Here is a 22,045-nt window from a genome sequence, read left to right as displayed (position 1 = left end):
AATTTTGGCGGTATAACATTTTATTCTTGGGATAAGCTACTTATCTTGGTTTCAGGTTTGGTAGAATGCAAAATCTGCTTACTCGCGAGTAACTGGTAGTTTACTCTCGAGTAAAAAGTTACTCGACGTTGGTCGAATCCGCCCTTAATATAAAAATATGGTCCCTCTTTGGATCGATTACGTGTTGAAGAAGATCCAATTTTTCTCATGTGTTTTTTTTTTTGGACGCCTGCAAGCCCGACGACGCCGACGCCACTAAACATTAGGTAGCCACTAGCGTTTATTTTATTCTAACGTAATTATTATCCCGAGTAACAATGAATCTAGGTGGCTCGTGATCATGTCTGTCAGGAAGCCGCCTAATGTTCCCGTACTCATCTAGTTTCACATTCGCCCTGCATCCTTGATCTTTCTTCGAACAATAATAGTTTCTTGTGTTTGAGCCTCTGATCGAATATGTGTAAGAGTTGAACATTAGAAGTCGGCCACGAGGAGTTGATATAAACTTATATGATAAACAATCTGCAATGTAAATAGGTAATGTGTTTTACTTTGTGTTTTACATAAAACTGATTGTCGAGAACTATATAGTCTGCGAGATATTACTGGTGCTGAACTCATAGTAAACTCATCAACCCGTAGTGGACCAGCGTGGTGGGAAAAGATAATTATGCACAAAAGTTATATTTGAGAGAGCCAGCTGCCACCGCAGGAAAGAGGTAGAGCGGTGTGGTGTGATTAACGTCAATATCTTATTACTTTTTCTATGGCAAGAAATGCTTTTAAAAAATAGTATCTACATATTCATACCTATATTTTTTTACCTGACCAAATTAGGAACATACAAAGAAACTCCTTAGGTTAAAACGAAAGCATTTATTGGCATAGACATTTATAACAGTACATAATTATTAAACACGTACATAGTTCCCGTCGTTAGTTAAAATGAATTTAGGTGGATCATGATTATGAGTGTCAGTAAACCGTCTAGTGTTCCCTAGTTTGTAGAGCGCCACATTTGCCTTGCATCCGTTACTTTTCTTGGAACAAAAGAATTTTCTCTTATTTTTATTTCGTAACGAAAAACTATAACCATTCATTATAAGAAGGCGAGATTGGGTAGTACAAATAAACTTATACTCTGGGTGATCTGCAAGATTAAACTTACTTACTTACTCCGCTGGCTCAGCGACCCGAAGTGGATCTTGGCCTCCGACATTAAAGTGCGCCCATCTTCTCTATTCTGTGCCAATTCTGACCAGTCGGACACTTCCAGCTCTTTCAGGTCTTTGGCGACTTCGTCCTTCCAGCGGCAGCGGTATCTCAAGATTAAAAATTGTTTTTTTTTGTTGATTGTATTAAATAAGCGGGAAGTAGGTATGTACCTACTGGAACTACTCCTTTACATAAATATGAACACAAATCCTATAACTATGGTTATTATACTGGAATATAATGCCCATTTTGAGATACAATGAATTTTGGTGGGTCGTGGTTGTGAATGTTAGCTATCCGTTTAATGTTCCCATATTGATCCAATTTCAAGTTTGCCTTGCAACCAGCATCTTTTTTGGAACAATGAAACCTTCCAGATTTCTTTCCTCTTTCCGAAAATGTGTAATTGTTTAACATAAGAAGCTGAGCTCGACTTGTGGAAATAAACCTGTACTCGTGTGCTGAAGAATCTGTAACATAAATGTATGAATTTGACTTGTTAAAATATTGGTTTTAGTACTTTGAAAGAAAGTAAGAAAGAAAAACTTTATTTGATACTGACAGCAATCTTAATGAGTTTCAAACCTCTCCTCTTTCTCTAATTATATATATATATATATATATATATATATATATATATATATATATAGTAACCACGCATAAAGCTACGGAGATATATATATATATATATATATGGTTACATATATGAACATGAACACCTTTGCCGACAGCTAACAGTGCTCTTGTATTTTGGAAAAGTATTAAGTACCAAGACTGATACAGTTAAAAAGTGGTTTTCTGGATGCTCCTTTAACAACCACCAAATCCAGAACTTATCAAAATGCTTTTTTATTGTAAGGGTCCCTAGGGCCCCTTACAATAAAAAAGGTTTAGGTTGTTAAAATCTAATTAAATGATAAGATATCATAAAATGAACGATTAAACTATTTTATTTTCGAAAATATTTTGTATGTTATTGAAGAGTTTCTGCTTTACCTGAGCTTGGCAAATACAACATGTACTGTAGATATGTGCTCGAAATTTATTAGTTTACAAAGGCATAAATTAAATTAAATAAAAAATACATACTGTTGAAAACTTAAGTGTTCAACAAAGACTATTATTTGTATTATTTACTGTTTTATAAACATATGTCACAAACTATTCGGATTTATCTTTTAACGATTGTGTCTGGTTTCGTTCGAGAGGACTTGTGTCTCTTTTTTTTCATCTCATTTTCATTTTTTTGGATTGATATTTTTACATATCTTTCTCCGATACATAGCGTATTTAAAAACATAACTTTGCAAACTCTGATGAGATCCCCATTTACCTGCAAATGGTAATTATAAGAATATTTCCGTCTATCTTCTTCGAAGCTGCTATTCACTCGTGTTCTTATTTTTTGTGTCTTCTTTACTCTGTCCGCAATATATTTACGTCTTTGCTCCCAACCAAAAGACTCACCCCAAAAGTTTTTAAATATGTTTTCTCTCACACTATCACTTAGTTTATCAAAACATTTGGCCCGACACTTGCACGAAGGTTTTAAAGATCTGGCCTCAACATATTTCTTACGATGCGAAATGTAAGCCTGGCCGAGTAACCGTGCTTTTTTAGCAACAGCATCCCGACCTCTTACAACACTTTTAGTTATTTTCTTGGCTTTGTTTTTTTCTGAAGTTTCTGCAGATGGTCTAGTTGTAATATGGAAAGATGATGGGCTAGGGCAATAGTTACGATCTGCTTCACTATCATCACTGTCAAAATCTTCAAATCTGGTGGTAAATTTTCGGCCTGAAAATATAATGCAAATATAGCAACTATAGAACCCCAACGCCAAAATAATTGGATAATAATAAATAAACATATGAAGTACCCATTTAAGATAGTAAAATGACTATGTTGCTTTCTAATAGACTTGAAAAAGTGGTTTTCTGGGTGCTAATGATAAAACACTAAAACCAAAAAATTATTAGTTGTTAAAGGCTCGATGTTTATTGTTCGTTTATTTATAATATTTCTTAATAATCTGCAATCTTGCAATCATTTGGTATAATAAATTATAAGCGGTTAATAGCATACTATTAAAGAAGTTGTTCAGCCCATGTGGTATTTTTTATGGTGCATGGCACATACTTGTACTGTGGGAATGGGTAAGGGATTTATTAGTTTACAACGGTTTAAATTATCGAAAAGTAACAGCCGGTCGAAATTTTTTGTGTTCAAGTATTTATTAAGGTATTGTTTTTTTTTTTCTTTTTTTTCAGTGTTATCTTTACATATTATTTTTCTCCGATAGATAGTGTATTCAAAAACATTACTTTGCAAACTTTGATGAGATCGCTATTTACTTGCAAATAGTATATTTCCGTTTATCTTCTTCGAAGCTGCTATTCACTCGTGTTCTTATTTTTTGTGTCTTCTTTACTCTGTCCGCAATATATCTACGTCTTTGCTCCCAACCAAAAGACTCTCCCCAAAAGTTTTTAAATATTTTTTCTCTCTCATCATCACTTAGTTTCTTAAAACATTTGGCCCAACATTTGCATGACGGTTTCAATGATCTAACCGCAACATGTTTATTTCTTTTCGAAGTATAAGGCTGCCCGAGTAGCCGTGCTTTTTAAGCAACATTTTTCGTTGTTGGGAAATGCTTACCATCTGCTCCACTATCAAACTCTACAAATTTGGTAATAGATTTTCGGCCCTAAAATATAATGCAAATTAAGTAACTATGCAATCCCAACGCCAAATTAGTTTAATAATAATGAATAGTGATAATTTTCAGGTACTCGCTTCATTTCAATTAAATGACTAAGTGGTGGTTTTAGCAACAGCTCATGTGGTAATGAAAATCGGGAGCAAGGCATACATACAACCAGTAGTTTAGTGTTAAACAAAGGCTACTTATATTTTACGTAAATGACTACCTACTACGTAAATGGTAACCTGCACGAAAAAAAATATGTTTATATTTTTTTTCATGCAGGTTACCAGGCAACCAGTTAGGTTATCAATAAAATATAAATGATGGTAGGATAGCACAATTTTATTTGAAAACGAATTAAGTAAAAATACTATCCTAACCTATCCTGACTTCGAAAAACAATGACATTATTGAGGACATGGAGTCATAATTTTTTGAACATCTTCAATAATCTTCATACTTCTTTGTAGGTAAGTATATTTTTTACAGTTGCAGGCAACAGGACTTGAGGACCAAGAGCTTTTCTAATAAAATAATCAGTTTTGACAGTCGGGCATTACAGACGATAGCATAGTGCTTGCACGACAGGTAGTGGAGGTAACGAGAATCATTCAATTTATTGGATAACAAATTAAGGTTTTGTTCGAGAGGACTTGTGTCTCTGGCCACTTTCTTTAATACTCTCTTCATATTTGTCGAGGCTATACTTTAAATAACCTTCTCTAATACAAAGAGTATTTAAAAACATCACTTGGCAAACTCTGATGAGCTCGCCATTTACCTGCAGATGGTAAATATAAGTGTGTTTCCTTTCTTTTCCTCCGCTCCTCACTCGTGTCCTTGCTTTTGGTGTCTTCTTTACTCTGTCCAAAATATATTTACGTCTTTGCTGCCAACCAAAAGACTCTCCCCAAAAGTGTTGAAATATGTTTTTTCTCACATCTTCACTTATTTTTTCAAAACATTTGACCCGACACTTGCACGGCGGTTTCAAAGATCTAGCCTCAACATGTTTATTTCCATGCGAAGTATAAGAATGCCCGAGTAAACGTGCTTTTTTAACAACATTTTTCTGATTTTGGTCTACATTTTTTGTTCTTTTATATGGCTTTTTTTTCTTTAAAGATTCTACAGTTAAGAAACAATTGTTTTTATCTGTGTGTTTATATTCTGTGTTAGAATCCGTTGATGATGCTTCAATAACAAAATCTTGAAACCAGGTTGAACATTTCAAGTCTGAAAATAAAATTCAAATAAATCCTCTACCGAATTTGCCTACACTCTATATACCATTTAATAATCTCATTACGATGATGAATAAAGTCCGAAACACATTATGAACACGCAACCCGATGAAACGCGACGCTTGTTGAGTCAAATCCAATATACTATTTTCTATGACTAGGATCACACTATGAACAAATGAACATCCGACGCATCGACATGTGAAGCCATCTGCGGTAAGTAGGTAAGTACATGGAACGCGTGGCTTCGGGTCGCGTGTTCGATGTGTTTCTTCTGTCAACCAGTAGAACTGAGTGTGTGAACTGGGTGTCTCAAGAAACTAGCAAAGTAAGAGGCATCGTGGGACAAAAAAAGTCGCAAGTACCGCTTTTATCTAAATTTTATTTTTATAAATACATCGTTTATCTAGAACTGTACGAAATCACGCTGTTTTAAAGGTTTATTATATTATTTAGTTCACATAAGACGGCGATATGCCTATAATTATACAGGGTGTTGCAAAATTATTTGTGTCTAATAAAGGATTTATTATTATTAAGGGTGTCTCAAAAATGGTATACTAAGCCGAAGGGGGTGACTCAGGCGGGCATTCTGAACATCTTTTGTTCTACGAGTTTTGAAAATTCGAGCAAAATTTTTTTTCTTTCTTCATAGTAAAAACTCACGTGACTAACAAAGTTTCTATGGAAAACTTTTTTGTTAGTGAATGTTCAAAATTTGTATACTATTTTCGCAATACCTTGTAATAATAATAAATCCTTTATTAGACACAAATAAATTTATAGGCTCTAACTACCCCCCGTTCTCAGTCGGCTGTCAAGTCCGGTTATCGGATGTTCCAGTGCTGGAGTATTTTATATGATTTTTATATTCACACTTATCGAACACCGATTTATGTACATATAAAATGCTCATCCCATAAAAAATCAGGCTTGGCACCGACAAGTGGGCATGCCTACCCGTACTTAGTTTAATAATGTTAATTAATAATTCACTCTTTTTTTTAAGTTATGAAATAATATAATTAAAAATCTGATAATATAAACAAAACATTAAATATTGTTGAGTCATATTATACATTACTTATATAAAATCGATTAAAAAATGCGTCCTGAAGGGCTAGTACGGGGCGTATTTAAGACGTGACAAGAGTTTTGCATCGCGCTCACTCACATCGCGCAGTCAGAGCGAGCGCGATGCAAAACTCTTGTCACGTCTTAAATGCTTGCCATGCTACAGGGCCTCGAGGCGTAAGGGATAAGGTCTCGGCTCTCATTCGTGAGGCCGTGGGTTCGAATCCTGACATGTACAAATGAATTATTTAGCAATAAGGAATGTAAGTATAATTATACCACGTACTCTTAGGAGATAAGCCTTTGTTCAGCCATGTGATACAGATACAGATGAGGTACAAGGGTAAGTGAAGGGGAAGTGTAAGTGAGTATATTTTATTTAAGTACTAGCTGTTCCCGCGAGCTTTGCTTCGCCTTAAAAAGTTTTTCCGTGGAAATTCCGGGATAAAAAGTAGCCTATGTTCTTTCTCAGGGTCTAGACCATATGTATACCAAATTTCATTCAAATCCGTTCAGTAGTTTTGGCGTGAAAGAGTAACAGACAGACAGACAGACGGACACAGTTACTTTCGCATTTATAATATTAGTTAGGATACAGGCATTTAATATATATGCATATGTAAGTTTCGGCTTAGTATACCCTTTTTGCAACAGCCTGTATGTATTTTTAAACTATTTATCCGATAGCTAACTGTATCCTAACTAATATTATAAATGCGAAAGTAACTGTGTCTGTCTATCTGTCTGTCTGTCTGTTACTTTTTCACGCCAAAACTACTGAACGGATTTGAATGAAATTTGGTATACATACGGTCTAGCTAGACCATGGGAAAGAACATAGGCTACTTTTTATCCCGGAATTCCCACGGGAAAACTTTTTAAGGCGAAGCGAAGCGCGCGGGAACAGCTAGTGTATTTATAAACTATTTATCCGATAGCTAATCACGCGATATACACACAAAAACCAACACGCAGTGCCGTAAACCATCCACTGTACGTGGGTTGGATATAGGCCATGTTCACACTGAATCTCATTATGAAATTTTGACATAAGAACCGTCAGATGAGACGACATACTGCGGCGGTGGGTGCGTGTGAGCAACATTGACATCTAGAATGTTCCCAGCCTTGTCCAGCTTCACTCGGCTCTTGCAACCAGCACTCTGCTTGGAGCAGTAGTAAGTGGTCGTATGACGGCATTGCTTAAACGTATATCCGTCGTTCATCATCAGCAAGTTCTTGCCCTTCCCTGATGGTATGAACTTGTAGCCTGAAACAAAGTGTGTATGGAATGATGTTCTTGTAAAGTAAACTGATGGAATGGGTAAGGCGATCAATAACAAAAAATATAATGAAAAGCAAAGATTACTTTAGAGCTGTACAGAAGTTATAGATATGTAAGTACCTATGTATTTGTGGTGGCGTAATGTACGTACATTTACACTATGATTTGGCATTACGGTCAATGACCATTTTTCAAAGATAGTAATAATACAGTATAGGTATTATTATATTCTGTATAAATCTTCAACCGGTGGTCCTGTCGCTAATCATAACGTAGGTAAAGGTATGGTACATAAGAAGTTTAGACCTTGAATTTTATGCTGAAGTATGTCCAGAATAGCAGGGCAGATGATGATGACAAAATAAATGTTTTTAAAGTCAAGTCCGCTTGAAAATAAAAAAATAGATAATCATCCAAAGAAAGTGTATTTCTTTCTTCACAACTAACTCAGCCACTGCAACTGACTTACATCTAAAATAAATAACAATAAACTCACACACATCACGATTTTACAAAAAATAATTACATAGGTACACAGATGACTATTAAACTACTACTAATGACCAAAATCAGAGATCTGAGCCGCGAGCATAGGATTCGATACTATTTTCGAATCTACACGAAGGGTCACTTTCACCAAACGCTAAACGTATTTAAATCAAATTTTAAATACATTTTGTACTAACTGACAGACGTATGACAGGCTACTATAAATACGTTTAGCGTTTGGTGAAATTCCACCTAACATATGGAAAAAACTAATGTTACTTTTAAAATGCTTCTGTCTAAAAATTGTTTTTTGTGTGCAATAAAGTGTATACAGGGTGATTGGTAAGTCGATGTATTCCTTTAAATGGGTTTTAGTCTAAGGCATTTCCAGTCTATTGAACCCCATAATGCATTATCCGAAAATCAACCATTTCTGAGTTATTAAGGTTTTAAGTTTTTTTAAGAATTTTGCCAAAATTTATGTTTAAAAGCAAAATATTTCAAAAACCAACGATTTTTTTCATACTTTTTTGATTGTTTTGTATTGGTGACACCTTAGTGAACTAATCATAATCATTGATTGTGTAATATTTAACTTCATTTAGACACAGTGTTTCAAAATAGATGAAACATTAAGAAAATTTTACGAAAGATGAAAATAAAAAAGCTAATTTAAAAAAGAATTTTATCTGACAATTTTTCAGGCACTATAGCTTAAAAACATAATCAATTTATAAGCTTTAAAATGACATATTCCAATCTAAAATCCATTAAAGTATGACCAAGATATAGCCAAAACAACCGCATAGGCGGGCAAATCTCAGTAGGGAAACAAACAAGATTTTGTTCCAATTTTAAGGTAAAAAGTATTGTAACTGGACTTATCCGAACCGTTTACTAATTATTGTATTCCAATAGTGCGGTTCCTCAAATGCACTGATCTAGGACAAGGTTGTTTCACCGAAATAATGCTTGTCCGATAACACGGTTAGCCGAAAGTACTTTTTGATGACGATAGGTTCAAAGATATCTGTATCTGTATCGATCTGTGCCTTTGAGGAACCGCGCTATCGGAGAACAATAATTAGCAAACGGTTCGGAGCTCTAAAAAGTCCAGTTATAAGACATTTTACCATAAAATTTTAACAAAATGTAGTTTGTTACCCTACTGAGATTTGCCCGCCTATGCGGTTGTTTTGGCTATATCTTGGTAATACCTTAATCGATTTTAGATTGGAATATGTCATTTTAAAGCTTATAAATTGATTATGTTTTTAAGCTATAGTGCCTGAAAAATTGTCGTGTTATCGGACAAGCATTATTTCGGTGAAACAATCTTGTCCTAGATCAGTGCATTTGAGGAACCGCACTATTGGAACACAATAATTAGTAAACGGTTCGGATAAGTCCAGTTACAATACTTTTTACCTTAAAATTGGAACAAAATCTTGTTTGTTTCCCTACTGAGATTTGCCCGCCTATGCGGTTGTTTTGGCTATATCTTGGTAATACCTTAATCGATTTTAGATTGGAATATGTCATTTTAAAGCTTATAAATTGATTATGTTTTTAAGCTATAGTGCCTGAAAAATTGTCAGATAAAATTCTTTTTTAAATTAGCTTTTTTATTTTCATCTTTCGTAAAATTTTCTTAATGTTTCATCTATTTTGAAACACTGTGTCTAAATTAAGTTAAATATTACGCAATTAATGATTATGATTAGTTTACTAAGGTGTCACCAATGCAAAACAATCAAAAAAGTATTGAAAAAATCGTTGGTTTTTGAAATATTTTGCTTTTAAACATAAATTTTGGCAAAATTCTTAAAAAAACTAAAAATTTAAATAACTCAGAAATGGTTGACTTTCGGATGATGCATTATGGGGTTAAATCGACTGGAAATGCCTTCGACTACAACCCATTTAAAGGAATACATCGACTTTCCAATCACCCTGTATAAAAAAATAAACAAATACTTTTGGAACTAACTTTGCCTTACATTTTGACAGTGACAGTTGACGATACGCGACGTTAACGGAGGATCGAAACTTGTGCTCACGACTCCGAACATCAGAGGCAATCTTATAGAAAAAAATAGGCTTTTACCAGAAATAGATTTTTTCCTTCTATACCCTGGATCATCGTATCATAGTTTCACAAAAGACCCGTCAGAGGACATCATATACGTGGGCGGTGCGTGAGTATGTAAACTCTTCATATCGATTATGTGGCCAATTTCGTCCAGTTTCACGCGACCCTTGCATCCCGATAATTGTTTGGAACAGTAGTAGGTGCGGGAACTGTGGCATTGCCTGAATGTGTATCCATTGGACAGCATTAGCAAATGTTTTCCTCTTCCTGACGGTATGAATTTATAGCCTGTAACATAGTTCAAATATCAACAGTCCGCAAATGAATAGGAATGAATGCTCAGCGCAAGTCTTTTCTTTTATAGGATTCTCTAAATAAATGAAGAGTAAGAAAATAAAACCTAATTAGTTAGTGTCAAAAATTATAATGCCCTGATAAACTTTTTTGGTGTTGTAATTTTTCATTCTGTTGCTCTTGCAAAGTAGCATTTCATTTCATTTCAAACTCTTAATTATTTGTTAAATCTAGTAAAAGCATACCAGATTTTTTTTAAGTTAAATATTTAATAGGTACATGTACCACTGTAGAATAGAAACGTACCACCTTTTAAACATTCAATTTATTCGAACATCGTTTCTCATTTAACCTTTTAATTTGATGTAAGTTCCGTCAGACGACACCATATACTGAGGCGGTGCATGCGTGTGCGCATATTTATAATCCACGATGTTGCCAGCCTTGTCGAGCTTCACGCGGCCCTTGCACCCCGCCATCTGCTTGGAGCAGTAGTACAGGGGAGTGTCGTGACACTGCTTGAAGGTATACCCGTCGTCCATCATCAGCAAGTTCTTACCCTTCCCTGATGGTATTAATTTGTAACCTGAAAAAAAGATTATGTATTTTTCTGCAGCTATAAAAGCTAGGCTTTTGGAGGTGGTGATGGTTTGTAGATTGGAAAGGACTTGGTAAAAGGACCTCTATTTGTTGCGAACGTAGAAAGTAGGTAAGGGACGGTAAGAAATTGAAAATTATTATTTATACTGATCAAATGTTCTTTATTGATACTCATTTCAGATTTGTTAACTGGTCTTACAATCAAACTTATAGTATAATAAAACCAAAAGTTTATCAGTACACACAATACATAATCAAAAGAACACAGACAGGTTGAAAAAATCGAGTGAGTAATAATAATAAATTATGTAGGTTACTGAATTGAATGAAGTTGAGTTACACCTTGATATAGTCGCCATTCGCAGAAACAACGTAACTTGGTGGTCGATGGTCATGACGACTGATCATTGATTTTATTCTTCCATCTTCTCCAAGTGTGACAAAAGATTTACATCCAGCAAGCCTCTTGGAGCAGTAGTAAGTGTTATATTCCGTATAATGATTCCGGGAGAAAGTGTATCCATCGGACAACATTATTATCTTCTTGCCGTTGCCACGATTGGTATGAATCAGTTTGTAATCTAGAAAATACAATAATTCGAAATGCACTTACAAACTTACATGTTAGGGGCAAAATGTCGAAATAGGACAGACTACTGACCTATCTATACATAATAATAAAACAGTAAGTCTGTGTGTTAGTACAATTAATAAAGGCTGAGTTGTGGAGGCTGACTAAACAGAAACCTATCGGCCAAGGAATCCTCATTAGAAAATGGAGGTGACTGGGTCATGCCCCTAGGAGACTCAGCTGTCAGCCACCTGGAAGACGTAAAAGAGGAAAGCCGAAACCTAGCGACGTTCTGTGGAAAATGAGCCAAAATTTGTAGGGTTGGTTTAAAAACATCTCGCAGCCACTGCTCAAGATCGAGCCAAATGGAGAAATCTTTTCAAAACCCTTTGTCCCTGCTGAGGGGCATCAGGATAGATGTATGAATAAGTCATTGGTCTACGTGTCACTTCACTAGCTAACAACTAAACTTGCTACTGATGTCGATTATGAAGGTCCGATATCTTGGTTTGTATTTAATGTATCAGTAGCCTTTTGTTTTTTAGCAAACGTCGCTCTTTTCGTATGATTTCACAATATTAATACTTTTTTGAGGTACTTAACTCATTATGAAACCATTGTTGCCATTTTTGACCTATGGTTAATTAGGGATAAAAAAAACTGGTCCTAAGTCCATGGACTACTTGTCACTTAACTGTCGATTCTAAAGGTATAAATTTTTCACTGGCATTTTTTTGAGTTTTACCTTGCTGTTTTTAAATTAAAATCAAAGTCAACATCAGTGTACTTATTCGAGTGTAAATCGCTAAAATCAATATATCTGTGTAAATCTACGTTTGTGGATTCCGCTTATTAACTTCTTAATCAAAGCCATTTTAATTTAGATAGGTTTTATTGGGGCTAACTATTATATAATATTTACCAAAGCTCGAAATAGTTAATAATAAGTTTTATTATTATAATTATCAATAGTAGGTACCTTAATCAACCGTGTGACCGAAGTATACCGACCGCGGTAGCTAATTAGCCATTTAAATAGGTCCTAATTCATCATCATTAGAATCGTCCACTGCTACACATAGGTACCGACCAATTCTCATTTGGGGTAAGTTACGCCGATAACTGAAATATAAAAAGGAAACCTACCTAACCAAACCACCTAATTGAAAGGTCGTGTTTGGTTTTACACAAGGAGAGCAACAACAATGTTTGCTCAGTCATCTAGTTACATTACTTTAACTGCCTGTTCATATTATAGGATCAATATCAACGCGGGACTCCGAACGTCGTCAACGCAGATGATTTTAGCATGTCGTGTCATGAGCACCTAGTACGCCAAGTGTGGCTTATTTAGTTAAAAGAGAAAAACATATATTATGTACTTGTACATTGAAATCAAATTAATTACAAAAATGACATGAATAATTTAAATCAGTACAAAGAGGGGTCTACTTCATGTTCGTCACCGCGTACCATTTCTGTATTTTCGAAGCCCGTATTATTAGCCGATAATAATTCAGTAACAGGTACATAAATAGCTTCAGGTCCGATATCTTCGTTTGTATATGATGTATCAATAGCCTTTTTATTTTTCGCAAACGTAGGTCTTCTTTTTTTTTTGACGCCCTTAAATACTTTGCAGTAGTTCTTTTCTTGGAATTCTTTAAAATGGTTTTGAAGAAGTTTTCAGTGTCCTCTTGAGTGAACGACGAATCCCAATGGTTGATCATTTCAGAAAAGAAATTCAAAATATTTTTATAGTTTTTAAGCGCTATTTTTGCGTATTCTTCACGAGAACCTCCTGACCAGGAACATCCCACCATAAAGTTTCTCGCAAAAAGAATATCCACTAATCTGTACGCACAATTTGTTCCAGTGCCTAAACCGCTTGTACATATTAATGAGTGTGTAGTTTTCAGTTGCTGCTTATAATCGTTATCAGAAAGTAGTTGTTCCAGTTCCTCTAGATCACGGATGTTCTTTATTGGCTTCAAAACGAATTTGTCGGGTGCAGAGATATCTTTTAAGGGTGCCGTATTAATTCTAGGGTTTTTATTCTTCGGGAAGGACTTATCCACTTTAGAATCAATACTTGTTAATTTCTGTATCATATATTTCTGATTCTGCAGTATAGTGTGTAATACCGAATTAGGAACCTGTGTTGATGCGCCTTGAGTTTTTAAGTTTTCAGAAGATTCTCGAGGTTGAGAATCAGAATCATTTCTTGCAATGGTACGGATAGCAATAGCTGTTTCTAGCAATCTTGTAACACCTGAAATTTTAAATAATTAGATTTGAACTAGTAATAAAAAAAAATAACCAGTGAAGAAAGCCATAAGATACTTAAATAAAATAAAAAAATACGATCAAATACAATGACAAAAATTATCTTTTCAAAATACCTTTCGAAGTACCACTAACAGTAATTTCCTATATTTAAAGACTTAATTCATAACTTTCAAGGAGCAATGTTGAGTATTAGAGTACTTATATTCATAATTATAAGGCACTTAAGTACTCCATTTTAATATGGGATGAGGTATTGAGGATGTGTGGTGGCAGTTAAATTATTATTTTGAATAAATCGAGACATCGACCTCTATTTGTTTCATATTGGGGCGTATGGCATAACAGCAAACCGGCCGAGATACAGGGACAGGGATCTCAGTCCGGGACTGAACCGAGACGTATGGTGAGCCTAGTAATAAGCACTCCTGAATTAAATTTTTGCTATTGATCCTATTGGGAGTTAAAATTGCTAGGGGAAAATGGAACAATGTGTAAGTAGGTACATTTTTTTATTTACGATCACTATATTTTAAACAATGACAAAAACAAAGCTACAAATAAATGCGCTTTCTGCAGAAAACTAATAGGCATGTTCACAGATATAGATATACAATTTATACCTTTAAATTAGTGAGTATGTTACAAGAAATAACTACGACAAGATCCCTATTTGTATTTATAATTATAAACTTCGTATCGTTTATTACACTCTATAGAAAGAATTTCATAAAAGCTATTAATAAATAAATAAACACCTACTATGACAAATCTCATATGTCTACAGCTATATCATTCAAAGTTTCATACATAATACTGTTCGATATTGTATATGGCATTTGATTTAATTAATATAATTATGTGTGCCATCACGCTTAAGTACAATAAATAGATTAAGATTAGCTACATACAAATGACACAAAATCCTAAGACGGTTTTGTCAACCTTAAATCTATTAATAAATAATGACTATCAAAGTTTGAGAAAGACTGGTTTTGTTAAATTACTCGGTTTCACCCATGCTGCATTCGTCAGATGACTTTTTTGATCTCTTTTTGACACCGAATTGTTTTCCTCTTATAGCATACATGGCAGACTTTACACTACGAAACGATGGCATATGATGCATCATATCTATATTTGTTTCCTTAATTTCGGCTATAAACTTATTGTAGGTTTGAGGTACGGAGGCCAAATCTGATGTCATCACCTTTTTCTTACATTCGTATTTAGTTTTAGCAATAAAATTGGCTGTGTAGTCCGGCTGGCATATGTGTGCAGTTTCAGACGGCACACATCCTTCCTGAAAATAAACGTATTTTAAAGCAGAAAATAGTGTCCGATAACCTTACCATTGCAAGATTGCAACTGATAAAAGTATAGGCCTAAACCTAATGGTGTATGCAGACGAGTAAGGACAAACAACATCAGTTTCAGAAATAATCATTAATGATGCTGCTCGTACTTATGTGTTCCAAAGTTAGCATTGTCGGTCTCTAGAGATCTTCATCTTAATAATGCTAGAGTTACCTGCTGAATGCTATCTTTTTTATAAATTGTCTGGGATAGATTAGGAAGCATTATTTCTAGAACTAGTAGGCAAGGTGGCGTAGGTCACACTTAAAAGAAGGACAAAGTAAACAAAGGAAAAGAAAAAAGAAAAAAGTCATGATATGATTAAAAAATAACATTAAAAAACTTATTAAAACTCGTGCTCACCTTAAGAGTTACTGTGGCGCCGCACTTCTTTCTCCATTTCACGCACCGCCATACTTCTGCGCCTGTTTTATTGTCCGTTCTTATTTTTGTATATTGGTGTCCGTTTCGAAGCAAGACAACACCACCATTCCTTTCTATGAAAATCATATCTTCTTCTTCACAGCTTTCTTGCAAATATACCTCAGCTTTATCTAGAAATTTACAATTACTATTCAATAAATTTTCACGTATCATTTATTTTAAATGAACTGGATACAAAATAAAAAATTGTCTTTAAAAAATGATAGTAGGTACCTACTTAAGTTTCTTTATCTAACACTAAACAGTACAAATTATGCCTTATCTAAATAAATAAATGAAAGTGCACACATAAAAAGCTTAAGGTAAAGCAACCAATTTAAAAGAAATGAAATAACAGTTCTAAAGGTTCAAACATTTATTTATATAATTTTTTATGGTAAAAATGCATACATTATTATAAAACACGGGGGCATTTGTGGCATGGATTATAAAAAAAACATTTTGAACATCACAAATTATTTATACTTAGAGGTACAATAGGGCTATGTTAGGCGTGTCCCTGCGAGATAGGATTCGTAATGAAGAAATCCGCAGGAGAACTAAAGTTACCGACATAGCCAAAAGGATTAGCACGCTGAAGTGGCAATGGGCTGGCCACGTAGCCCGCAGAGCCGACGACCACTGGAGTACAAAGGTTCTGGAGTGTAGACCCCGTGTCGGCAAACGGCGACACGGTACAATGTTTGAATGCTTATAATGTACATACCTACTTATAATAATAAATTTTACTTAATTTGTTTCTCTAACATTTTTAGTGTCCTTAATTAAATCTTATAGCATTACATCAGTGGATGGCACAAAACATCAACAGAAAACATAAAATAAATATGTACTAGTAAAAATGTAGTAGCTTAACCGCTTACATCTCGGTAACCCATTATTGCCCATTGGTAAACCAGAAACAATAGATTTTTATTTGTCTCGGTATTCTTGGGATGTGAGCTGTTCATGCTAATAATTATTATTTTGACATACTCTGCTTAGTTTAGACATAATTGGTAATGAAACATATTTATATTATGGTTATGAACTTCATAATGCAAATAATATAAAACTGCCCAGTTACAAACTTTAACCAAAATCTTAAACCTTTATGGAAACCCAGCCTTTGACTTCATTGAAATAATTACAATATTTACAAGTGGAGTAAAAATGCTATATTATAAAAATTACCATTTATTAATATTATACTTTAAGTACAGTCTACTTAAAGTTTGACATTATGATTTTTTTAATTCCACAAATCAAGAAGTGAGACTTCTTTACTAACAGAGGTGTAGGCTTATATAGTAAAATATGAACTCACTAAAAAAGTATTAAACTTGTATACTAGAAATGATCAAAAATATCATTTTTACATGATCCCTGTCATTAAGCATGTGAAATTAGTACAAACTGGTATTATTTTATGGGAACATATGCTACAGTACATTGACAACATAGTTTGGGGATTTTTTGGTGTGAATCAGGAAAATAGATGTAGGTACCTAATTGAAATAAATAAATGGTGATAATATTATACACAGGCAATAAACATATTGAAAGAGCTTAATTGACAAAACATCATAAAAACAGAAAGTAACCTATCACTTACCCTTTACTGGAACGAAGCTGAAGGGAAGGTGTTTTTATGTTTGTAAGGCACCAAAACAAACACATATTTTATTAGAAAATGCACAAAACACCCATATAGCACGAACACTAAAAGATATTACATATCACAATAGGTTATTAAATTAAAGCACTCATGGTAATATGGAGCACATATTTAACTCAACAATCTTTGCTTTATTAGATATTGCAAAATTAATGTAATACATTGCAAAAATAAAAACTTAAAGCGTTTTTAATTCAACTAAAATGTTTATCAACATTGTAAATAATCGCGACCCGATGCACTACTACAAAACGTCAAATTGGATTCACAGACCAGAAATATAAATCAGCGTCAGCGATCACCTTCTCGTTCGCGGCGGCCGGCGGCGGCGGCGTGGCGTCGGCGGCGGTAGGGGGCGCGCGGTGGCGGACTTCAATTTCTCCATAGTCGGTTCAATTTCTCCAAAGTTACGGTAGATCGTAAACAGGGAAAGGTTGATAAATTATACGCAATAATCCCTGGTTATGCTCTAACCCACTATGGAGAAATTGGCACTAAACTAGAAAAGTGGGATCCCACCACCCAAATAATGGTATCAGTCAAAAACTTTATTAAGAAAAAGTAGCAAACTGCTAAATTCTAACTTTGGCTATAAATTCTAACCATAGAAGTAGATTTTTTTTCTACTTCCATGGCCAAAACATTAATATAATTTTTCAGCTTACTGCATAGAATGCCATTTCTGGCATGAGAGTGTTAGGCGGCTATGTGTCATATTCTTTCTAGGAAATACTCACACAAGATTCATCTAGTCAGGGTGTTGAAAAAAGGGTAAGTATACTAAGCCAAGACCTACATGTCCAGCGGCAGCGTTTTAATATATCTAAGCCAGAAAATTAAATCAGAATTTCAAAATTTGCAAAAAAAAACATTCTCCATAGTAAAAAGTCACGTGAATAACAAAGTTTCTATGGAAAATGAATATCATACAACAAGCTAAAATAAAATTCAGATGAAATATATTTCAGCTGTTGAATATAGTAGTATAAACTGAGTATTCTTCTTATCGTGTCGACGACAAACCAACAAAGTCGCTTCCGAATACCATGTAAGTCGTTGCTAAGTGATATTACCTATGAGTAATTTTTCCATTTTAAGGGGATCCCTAAAGCTAAAATGCTAAAGTCGGCTTGATATACTTGATTAGATTGGAGAAACGGTGGCTTCTATCACATTGATAAAAATATATTTTGTAGCAGAGGGTATACTGAACATGTTAGTTGCTTATAAATTGGTGCAGGATTATAATAAGTATGTTAAAAAAAATTGCAAACACACCATGTCTTTTGCCATATTTTGACTTATTATGAAAAAACCCTCGAAATCAGAGGGCCCATTTTCATGGAATCTTATATGAGTGGATGAATATCAAACTGCCATATGTCACGTCCACGCAAAATTTGGGAAGTGGAGGTTTTTGTTTTCTCTGTTATTTAATGGTCATAGAACTTGCCCCGTGATTTAATCAGTTGACTTGTGACCTTAAGAATGTATTTTAATAAACAAATCCATTATAACACTCATAGAAATGCGTAAAAGTTAATAAATAGTTTGGACTTATAGCAGTTTGATATGCCCATACAAGACTTAAGCGGTTTTGATATGAGTCATAAGGACTTATAGTTGTTTGAAAAATACTAATATCATGGGCGGGACTCAGTAAGACTAATATAGTCTATATTCTATTAAATACAATGAAGTTAATCAACCAAAATTTATCGGTAGAAAAGTACCTGCCTACCATATTATATTCTACCCGATACGGCCCTGTGTTTACTACGAAAATGCTTTGTGATTGACACGTGGGTTGGAAAAAAGGGGTTTTAAAATTACTTCGCCATAGTTTTCTGTCGTTTTTTTGCTACACTCTTCAATCTGTTCCTTTTCCGAGCTTTATCAGGGTCCACAATCACAATTTCCTCAACATTTTCATTCATATTCGTTATAAAACACTTGGAGCATACACCACAGCCTCGAAATTCTCACCAAGACTGACGCCATGTTGAAAAAATTACGCTCTGTGATTGGCCGGAATGGACTTGTGAAAATTTGTAATGCGAAACGGTTAGACTTAAAAGGATTTGAAAAAAAATTACTTTTTAACGGCTTTTTTCTCATGGATGCCTTGCACCTATTGGAACTTGAAGGGCATAGGCAAACTGACATTTTAACGGAGAACACGACCAAATCAAAAAGTCAATTTTTCGGGTAGGTGGACATATGGCAGTTTGATATTCATCCACTCATATGTATGTGTAGGTAATTAAATTCTTAACAAAGTTACCTTAAAGAGTTGGATTTAATGGACCAGAAGTCAACTTTTTTTGCAAAAAACTAATAAATTCCGGTTTAAAAATGATGACACCGTGACAGATTTCAGATTTCTTCAGTCGTCGCCCTGGTGGCGGCCTGTTAGGAGCGATACCCACGCCATTTTATTTTTTATCAAATATTTCACAAAAACTGATTAAATCAACAAATTATGACTACAAGTATTATAATACATATGCATTTGCTATGGAAAGTTAATTTTCTAATCATTTTAGATGCAGAAAAGCCGAAAATTCTTAGAAAACATTTCGCCTTTTCGATTTGTTTACATTTTTTACTATAGAGTTACAGATGCATAGATAAAGGTAAACATTGCACATAATGACACTTATTAGATTCTCCGAATAAGAACTATACGGTCAATGCAGTATGCCAAAGCGCGAGCCTGTTTATATTCTGAGGGGTAATTTATTTTATTTTAACGGTTGTGTATGATAGGTAAGCTACACAATATACAGGGTGTTGAAAAGTAAGTTCATAATTTGTTTTATTTGAATCCAAAAACCGTAGTTAATTAAAAATATATATATTTTAAGATGTGGTAGTCTGTACACTACAGGTTGTTAAAAATAAGTAAGTATTTTTAAAAATTGAAGATCTAAAATTTACATAATTTTTTAAATCTATTTAACAAGCTTTGCAAAAAAGCGGTTAAGTGCGACTGTATCTCGCCATGAAAAAAATGAAATGTTTACTGTAGCTATGAATTTTATGCGTTACAAGTGGAATAAAATACCGCATAATATTATGTACAACTATGTAAGAGCCTAGTTTTAAAAAAAAAACTCATAAGAAAATATTAAATACACAGGTTTTTTAACCCCTGAAGGAAATAGAGGGGTGTTATAAGTTTAAAGTAAGGGCTGAATTTTTTTTTTCAATTAGGGTGATAGGTAATGTATATTTTTAATGATTTTTTCAAATAGATAAATGTTATACCATTTTTAAATTGCCATAAAATTACCTATAGTTATATAAATTAGTTATAGAAAAGGGCAGGGCTACCAGTGCCCATTCGCCACTGCAACCTAAAAGATCTATAAATTATGACTCCCCATGCCGAGTCTCACTCTACAGGCCCAGGTCTTTTATAAACCTGATATTACCTATACAGGATGTTGCAAAAAGGGTATACTGTGCCGAAAGGGTTTGACTCAGGGGTTATTCTGAACAACTTTTGTTCTCCAAGTTTTGGAAATTCTCGAAAAATAAATTCGGTCTCTATAGTAAAAAGTCACGTGATCGAATAAGTTTCTATGTAAAAGGTTTTGTTACGTGAATTTTCAAAATTGTAGAAGAAAAGTGGATCAGAATGGCACCTAAATCCACTTTTGGCTAAGCTTTATACCCTTTTTTCAATACCTTGTATAAAATATCGTCAGCGTCACCTTAGATCGTAATCATCGTAACTCCTCGTGACCAAATTTTAGAGGAGACAAAAATACTGTTTTATTTGTAGTTCTAGTTGGCATACTACCCACCTAAAGTTTTTTTTAACTAGCCTAAAAATGATTTGTTTAGACAGTCTATCTTCCTGTTCAACCGCAGCCTGAGTGCCAGTGACTCAATGACTGAAAGGAGGCCATTAGTGCTCCTAAATAAATAAAGCAGGCCTGTAGATTATCTTTCAGTGTACCGACACATCTGATTGCTGTAAGAGCCTGATAAGCTCTTCGAACGAGTCATACCTCTGTGGTGGTACGGTTTCGACCTTTCGGACAGTCAGTTTGGCATCCGAAATGCGGATTCGAATAGTGGGTACAATACTTTACGTTCGTTCACTGTCGGAGCAGGATAAGAACCACGGGCGAGTTGTTGCGCTGGCTGTTTGCTTAAAAATAGTAACCGCGTTCAACTCTATCCCCTAGAGGACGAACCTTTAGGGCGGCTATTGTATACCATCACTTGTCTTCTTATCTGCAGAAATTTGACAGAGGTCATACGTGTCTAACAAGTACATTAAGGATGCGAAAAGAGAGGGTTTGTTTTCACTGAAGAAGTTCAGTTGCGGAGTTCCACAGCGGTAGGTCTTGGACCCCTCTGCTGTGGAACTTGGCATACAACGCGGTCCTGCAAATCAAGCTCGCAAACGGCGTTAGCACAGTGCATTTTTCTAATGTCACACAGGTCGTGAGGTAGGCTGAGAGCCTCCTTCGGGGATGACATCCCAATGATTCATTACGAAAAAATTGCTGCAGCTGTGCTGGCCATGCAGTGCATGGGCTACTTCCGAATCTGGGGGGCTGTTGCAAAGGAGTCCGTTGCCTCTATACGGTACGGGTTCCGTGCGATCTATGATCCTTCCGGGAGCACCTGTCTTGTCAAGTCGAAGAGAATGGCTCGTATTCGACGCAACCTGCAGTACTGGTGGGATTGGTTGGAGGACAGGACAGCAGG

General features: G+C 34.8%; 1 protein-coding gene and 2 long non-coding RNA genes across 4 annotated transcripts in view; 1 reads left to right on the top strand and 2 right to left on the bottom strand.

Moving 5' to 3' along the window:
- LOC105388802 overlaps positions 1-22,045 on the top strand; it is a 436,653-nt gene that overhangs the window by 370,307 nt on the left and 44,301 nt on the right. The window lies entirely within an intron of this gene.
- Positions 861-2,681, bottom strand: LOC125488698. The gene is made up of 2 exons (XR_007266412.1): positions 2,549-2,681; positions 861-1,685 (listed from the first exon to the last, which is right to left on the bottom strand). It is a non-coding gene; the product is annotated as an uncharacterized LOC125488698 (long non-coding RNA).
- LOC105381216 lies at positions 14,356-17,564 on the bottom strand. 2 transcript variants are annotated; one of them, XR_005254750.2, is made up of 3 exons: positions 17,255-17,564; positions 15,580-15,770; positions 14,356-15,163 (listed from the first exon to the last, which is right to left on the bottom strand). It is a non-coding gene; the product is annotated as an uncharacterized LOC105381216 (long non-coding RNA). The 2 variants fall into 2 exon arrangements; XR_007266405.1 differs by lacking the exon at positions 17,255-17,564 and having other exon boundaries at positions 15,580-16,069.

The sequence above is a fragment of the Plutella xylostella genome, chromosome 6, assembly GCF_932276165.1.
Source record: "Plutella xylostella chromosome 6, ilPluXylo3.1, whole genome shotgun sequence".
Lineage (NCBI taxonomy): Eukaryota > Metazoa > Arthropoda > Insecta > Lepidoptera > Plutellidae > Plutella > Plutella xylostella.
This window is presented reverse-complemented; position numbering and strand designations above follow the sequence as displayed.